Source organism: Nyctibius grandis, chromosome 3 (genome assembly GCF_013368605.1).
Source record: "Nyctibius grandis isolate bNycGra1 chromosome 3, bNycGra1.pri, whole genome shotgun sequence".
NCBI classification, from domain to species: domain Eukaryota; kingdom Metazoa; phylum Chordata; class Aves; order Nyctibiiformes; family Nyctibiidae; genus Nyctibius; species Nyctibius grandis.
Genome location: NC_090660.1, coordinates 19,147,112 through 19,154,791, shown reverse-complemented (window position 1 = coordinate 19,154,791; position 7,680 = coordinate 19,147,112).

Sequence of the window (7,680 nt, the reverse complement as noted above, 5' to 3'; positions counted from 1 at the left end):
TTTTCTTCTCTCCTTATTTTGCCCCTACAGTAAAAAAGTAGGGCAGATTCCTTACAGATCCCGAGATCCCAAAGCAGGTTTTGGTTTCTTTGCTTACTTTTTGACTGTGCTGTCTTTTAATAGATCCACCAGTTCCTAGTAACTCCTTCGTTTGTTAGCCCTAGAAGCATTTTTGTTTTTGGTCTTTGGTTGAACAAATGCCAGAAAGTGACAACCATGTTCCATTGGTTCTGCTTTGCAATTTAGTGCTACTAACCACAGGGTTTGGTTTCCTTGTATGTATGGTGACATGAGATGGTTTAATACAGTCTGGACTTTGACATTTACACCACCTCTTCTTTATCAGGGTACCAGAGATGACATATCTATGACTCATGCCCAGAAAACTGAGGCCCATGGGTGCATGTTACTGTGTTGGGTCAGTTTTATGCATTAGAATACATTTGATGTAGCTGATCCCCATATTAGCAGAAACCATGAACAAGACTATATTGCAGGGCAGTTACTGTCTTTGTGTCCCCTTGCTATTCCTGTGAGCCCTGAGCAGTAAGCCTGTCAATCTACTTCTTTGTTCAGGTTCTGCCTTAGAAATAAGTTCATTTTCTTAGACATGAATTTGGGAGAAGTCCTTCAACTCTCTTGCAAATCTGATGGGAACGTCCCTGTCTATTGGATGTCCTTTACAAAATCCTCCATTATTGGGATTTGCTTTTGGGTTTTTTGTTTGTCTTGGCAGTTCCTCTTCCTTGCAGGTATGCTTTTGGAGGGCTACTTCCTTGTCTCTGTGATTCTAGAAAGAATGCCACAACATGAAACCTGTCTCTAGTTGGCTCAGTTTCTGAAGATACAACCCTTCAGTACAGTAACGTGTGTAAAGTTCTTGTATGCTGTCACTTCTTACAGCAGTATTTATAATTTAGCATTCACCCCACTCTCTAGAACCTCTCATTCCAAGCAATGTCTCAAATGTTGCATTACCGTAGCCTCTCTTTTCTACCTCTGTTTACTTTACACACCTCCAGTTGTTAATGCTAACAGTTCTGAGTTGTTCTTTAACCCTTTTTCTTCTTGTCATATGGATTTTTCCCAAAACACTGAGTTTAATTCTTTCACAACTTTAAAACACTTTCTTTTTTCCTCTGTGACTACTCCCCCCAGCAAAAAAGAAAGTTGTTCTTTTGATCTTGCAAATTTATTTCTGTGGACTCTGGTACTGTTAGAATGAAGCTAAAATTTTCAGTGGAATGTTTCAGTCACAAAATACTAATTTGAATAAGTCATGGGATTCCAAAGGAACTACTGATTTGTTAACTTCTGCAAGAAACTAGCAGAATATTTTGAAAACTTTCTTTCTTAAAATGGGACTTAAATATTTACCTGAATGTGCGTATCACATTTTGCAATATTGAAAGTACAGATATATATGTCCTCTTTGAAAGTGTCAACAATCACTTATTTTGTGATGCTTTAGTTTAAAGCAAACCTTAACTGTGAAAACTTCCTTCACAAGCCTGAAGCTAGGTTGGTATTTCATCAAGGAATTACATGAATATCTTTCAGTACCAATGATGTGTTCAAAAAACAATGCGAGTCATGCCTCATTTGTGTTTTCCCTCTCATCCTTCTTGCTCTAGGAAAATAATTTATTTATATAAATGGTTTTGGGTGAATTTGTTTTGTTTTTTTTTTTTTCATTTTGGGGAAGTTTTTTTTTTATGACTCACCTTGTCTCTGCCGTTGTGAAGTTGCAAACAGATGACTTACTCTTTCCTCCTATTTTGTATGTGGGTGGTGGATGTTGATTTCATTATTCCTCATCCACCTTTGGATGTCTGGCCCAGCCTAAAATATCTTCAGTTATCACAAGTCTGCAATTCAGCTTGGCAGCTCCATTTCTTTACAGTGAGTAAAGTTCCCTCCCTAACGTTTAACTTCAGTATTCCATGAAGGAACTTCGCTTCATGTCTTTGTTGTGCCTGCAGTGACTAATTGCAATGCTCATAATCTCTGGCTAACTGCCTTTTTACATACATGTGCACTAATATAATGTCTGTCTTCTCTGTAGACTGAATGTTCCCAGTTTTATCAACTTTTGATCACATTTGATTCTATTTTCTGCTTTCTCTTTTATTTAAGTGCAAGTGGCACTCAGAATAAATACCCTTTCAAACATGAAGTTGGACCACGCAGCACAGGGTAAAATATAATTCCAGTTGTGAGAGCTATTTGAATATCTAGAGATTCCACCCCAAAAGTATTTTCAGTGTTTTCAAAGACTGTTATTTTTCCCCAATTTGAGATGGCAGAAATTAAAATACTAAATGCATGTCTGGAATGGAAACGTCTGGAAAATATACGATTCAGAGTGTGAAAAGCTGGCCCTGAAATGTCTCATCTGGATTTACTGAAGTAAAAAGAAACACTTTTTTGTGCCTGGGTTTGGCAGAATGTGCCCCAACTGTCCAAATCTTGTCCTACATGTCCACATCAGTAAAAGCCATAATTCAAGTCCCTTAGGCCACCTTCCCATTTCTGAATTGTGTCTAACAGCGAGACTACATCACTTCTACTGACTAAAAATTCTTGTCAAGCTTTAATAACGGTCTTGACTTGTCTCTAAATTGGAGAGGCATGGACTTGATGGATGGACCACTCAGTGGATAAGGAATTGGCTGGATGGTCACACTCAAAGACTTGCAGTCAACGGCTCGATGTCCAAGTGGAGATCAGTGATGAGTTGCGATCCTCAGGGGTCAGTATTGGGACCGGCACTGTTTAACATCTTTGTCAGCGACATGGAGAGTGGGATTGAGTGTGCCCTCAGCAGGTTTGCCAACGACACCAAGATGTGGGGTGTGGTCGACATGCTGGAGGGAAGGGATGCCATCCAGAGGGACCCTGACAGGCTTCAGAGATGGCCCAGTGCGAACCGCATGAAGGTCAACAAGACCAAGTGCAAGGTCCTGTACGTGGGTTGGGGCAATCCCAAACACAAATACAGGTTGGGCAGAGAATGGTTTGAGAGCAGCCCTGAGGAGAAGGACTTGCAGGTTATGGTTGATGAGAAGCTCAGCATGAGCTGTCAATGTGCGCTTGCAGCCCAGAAGGCCAACCATATCCTGGGCTGCATCAAAAGAAGCAGCCCAGCAGGCCAGCAGATACAGGGAGGTAATTCTGCCACTCCACTCTGCTCTCATGAGACCCCACCTGGACTACTGCATTCAGCTCTGGGGCCCGCAACAGAAGAAGGTCATGGACCTGTTGGAGCGAGTCCAGAGGAGGGCCACGAAGATAATCAGAGGGCTGGAGCATCTCTCCTATGAAGACGGGCTGAGAGAGTTGAGGCTGTTCAGCCTGGAGAAGAGAAGGCTCTGGGGAGACCTTATAGCAGCCTTCCACTACCTGAAGGGGGCCTACAGGAAAGCGGGAGAGGGGCTTTTTACAAGGGCAAGTAGTGACAGGATGAAGGGGAACGGTTTTAAACTGAAAGAGGGTGGATTTAGGTCAGATATTAGGAAGAAATTCTTTACTGTGAGGGTAGTGAGACACTGGAAGAGGCTGCCCAGAGAAGTTGTGGATGCTCCCTCCCTGGCAGTGTTCAAGGCCAGATTGGACGAGGCTTTGAGCAACCCAGTCTAGTGGAAGGTGTCCCTGCCCATGGCAGAGGGGTTGGAGCTAGATGATCTTTAAGATCCCTTCCAACCCAAACCATTCTATGATTCTATGATAATAATACAGTAATATTTAAAAGGTACAAATATTGCCAGGAAAGAATGTCAAACTGTAAATTGTTTTACCACAGGCAGGACCAGCAATAACAAGCACGTCCTGCTGGGCAGTGAGCCTTCCGCTCTTGACTTCTTACTTAGAGAAAATAGTAAATATATCTGAGCTGGCCCAAATCATTAAGGAAAATGATTCACACAGCAGATCTGGGGGGAAACAATGTTGAAGAGTCTGAGACTGGTATGGGGTGGTGGGGATGTTCACCCCTGGCTGAGTTTTAGCTACCGTGGGACGTGTCGCTGTCCCCTCACTGCTTTCCTCTCCTTATTGGAAAATGTACTGAACACCTGTAGAAGTATTTGTATGATGTATCAAATTTCTTCAGGGGAAAAACTCGGATGTCTGCCTAAAGAAGGTGGTTTCTAACAGCTAGGATGTTCTCATTTTCATCATTCAGAAGTATTCAGGTATCTGAATACTGGCGGAAGTCATTGCTAGGCCACTCTCCATCATCTTTGCTAAGTCGTGGGCAACGGGAGAGGTGCCTGAGGACTGGAGGAAAGTGAATGTCACTCCAGTCTTCAAAAAGGGCAAGAAGGAGGACCCGGGGAACTATAGACTGGTCAGCCTCACCTCCGTCCCTGGAAAGGTGATGGAACAACTTGTTCTTGGTGCTGTCTCTAGGCACATCAAGGATAGGGGGATCATTAGGGGCACTCAGCATGGCTTCACCAACGGGAAGTCATGCTTAACCAACTTGATAGCCTTTTATGAGGACGTAACCCGGTGGATAGATGATGGTAAAGCTGTGGATGTGGTCTATCTCGATTTCAGTAAAGCGTTTGACACGGTCTCCCACAGCATCCTCGCAGCTAAACTGAGGAAGTGTGGTCTGGATGATCGGGTAGTGAGGTGGATTGTGAACTGGCTGAAGGAAAGAAGCCAGAGAGTAGTGGTCAGCGGGACAGAGTCCAGTTGGAGGTCTGTGTCTAGCGGAGTCCCGCAAGGGTCGGTTCTGGGACCAGTTCTATTCAATATATTCATTAATGACTTGGATGAGGGAATAGAGTGCACTGTCAGCAAGTTCGCTGATGACACAAAACTGGGAGGAGTGGCTGACACACCGGAAGGCTGCGCAGCCATTCAGAGAGACCTGGACAGGCTGGAGAGTTGGGCGGGGAGAAATTTAATGAAATATAACAAGGGCAAGTGTAGAGTCCTGCATCTGGGCAAGAACAACCCCATGTACCAGTACAAGTTGGGGGCTGACCTGTTGGAGAGCAGCGTAGGGGAAAGGGACCTGGGGGTCCTAGTGGACAACAGGATGACCATGAGCCAGCAGTGTGCCCTTGTGGCCAAGAAGGCCAATGGCATCCTGGGGTGTATTAGAAGGGGTGTGGTCAGCAGGTCGAGAGAGCTTCTCCTCCCCCTCTACTCTGCCCTGGTGAGGCCGCATCTGGAATATTGTGTCCAGTTCTGGGCCCCTCAGTTCAAGAAGGACAGGGAACTGCTAGAGAGAGTCCAGCGCAGAGCCACGAAGATGATTAAGGGAGTGGAACATCTCCCTTATGAGAAGAGGCTGAGGGAGCTGGGTCTCTTTAGCTTAGAGAAGAGGAGACTGAGGGGTGACCTCATTAATGTTTATAAATATGTAAAGGGTAAGTGTCATGAGGATGGAGCCAGGCTCTTCTCAGTGACATCCCTTGACAGGACAAGGGGCAATGGGTGCAAGCTGGAACACAGGAGGTTCCACATAAATATGAGGAAAAACTTCTTTACGGTGAGGGTGACCGAACACTGGAACAGGCTGCCCAGAGAGGTTGTGGAGTCTCCTTCTCTGGAGACATTCATACCTGCCTGGACGCGTTCCTGTGTGATATGGTCTAGGCAATCCTGCTCCGGCAGGGGGATTGGACTAGATGATCTTTCGAGGTCCCTTCCAATCCCTAACATTCTGTGATTCTGTGATTCTGTGATCTACACAATTCAATGGTTAATAAATAAAAAACCTATGTAGATATTAATCTGAAGACAATTTGTTTCTTGAGTTTTCATCATATTGCTGAAATCTATGTAACCATTGTCCCGGTTTGGCCTAAACCAGGCCGATTTTCCTTTCAGTGATTTTTACTTTCAGCTAAGTCTCCTCTAAGTAACTGCACTTTCTGAAACTAACTGCATGTTTTGCAGACAGTGTCTGCTTCCAGGACTGATAACGCTCGAAGTTTGTAGTTATCGCTGAGGCACCGGTAGGGATGTTGTGCAGTAAGGCTCTTGCTGTACTTAGTCTTAGAGAAACCAAGGTCACTGCTGAATTCCTTACTGCTTACAAGTGAAGAGCCGAAAGGGGGTCGCAGCTGCAGCGGGGAGCAGACAGGGCAGGTGACCCAAAATTGACCAACGAGGGTATTCCATCCCATACACGTCATTCTCAGTATAAAGCGGGGGGATCATGAGGGTCTCGCCCTCTTTCTGCTATGGCCGGTGTCCAAGGAGGACTCCGTCTGTTTTCCTGCTGCCCCCGATCCCGATCCGTGCATCCCTGAATCCAGCTCTTGACCGTCGCTAGGCCCAGCCTGGGCGTTCCCGGAGCCTGCCCTGCAGTGCCGGTGGTGACGTGGCTGACTTCAGGGGAGCTCAGTCTTGGTTTTGTATATATATTTGTATATATTTGATTATTTCTATTATTATTATTATACTCTTTTCCATTATTATAGTTTATTAAAACTGTTTTAACTTTCCAACCCGGAAGTCTCTCTCCCTTTTCCCTTTCCCTTTCCCTTTGGGGGGAGGGGGCAGGGGGATAACAGAGGGCATCTGCCACAGGTTTAATAGCCGGCCCAGCTTTAAACCGTGACAACCATGAATGTAAAAAATGACAGATGTTGTCATATGAACCATAGCTTCATGTAACCATATAGTTTCATATAACCATATAGTTTCATATAACCTTAGCTAATGAAGAGCCTGGTCTGATTTTGAGGTAAATTATTTCAAAATATTTTTATTTTGTTTTTCTTCACAGAGAAAGATACCGTCTAATACTGTGTCATAGGAAGTTGTAATCTACAATATTTTTGTGATAAATTTAAAAGGATACTTCTGTCCCCACCCAACCTTTGTTACATCCCCAGTGGGAAAAGTTCAGGGTAAGACAGGCAATAAATCTTCCTTCATAGTTGCCACCAGCTGGAGGGCACATTAGGTTTTTTACAAATCAGAGGATATGTACTGTTGCCAGGTCCATATCACTGTGTTTGTTTTCCATGTTTAAACTTGCAAGAATTTACTAGCTCAAACTTAGCCTGAGTGTGGAACCTAGGAGTTTGGAGTCTGAGGAGACTAATTGCCATCCGACTCATTTCCTTTGCGTGAAAGGATGGTATGTTTGTATTTTAATACTTAATTGATTACCTGGTCTGTTCCTTTGATCCTATAGCTAAAGAGTTACCATCAAACAGCAGGCTGGAAGTAGCTGTAGTTGCAAAAATCTCAGCATGTTTCTGACAGATGCAAATGGTGCCTGTGTAAGAGAGGAAGTGTGGTTCCCTCTGAGCCCATTATTACAGCCAGGGCACAGGAACCATCCTCTTAGTTCAGTGTATACCACCATAACCGGGCCATACAAGCAGAAATAAAGTCAGTGAAGTCTGAGCTGTGTGTTTGGGTTTCTTTCACTGAAAAAGAAACAGTAGGTACTGATCTCCTGAGGATCTTGGGTTCTAAACTGTAATTTGATTACTCTTAGGCTCAGCACAAAACCTTGCTTAACTAAATGGCTTCCAAAAAAAAGGCACCTCATCTGATGGGAAAAAAACAAGAGATGTCAGATTTGCCGCTATCTGTATTACACTGTTTGATTAGTCATTTAAGCAAATTAGTCAGTCAGCTTCACTGAAAATTCACTTTAATGGGTGCTATTGAAATCCATTTATTCCTTGTATTTCTTCTACA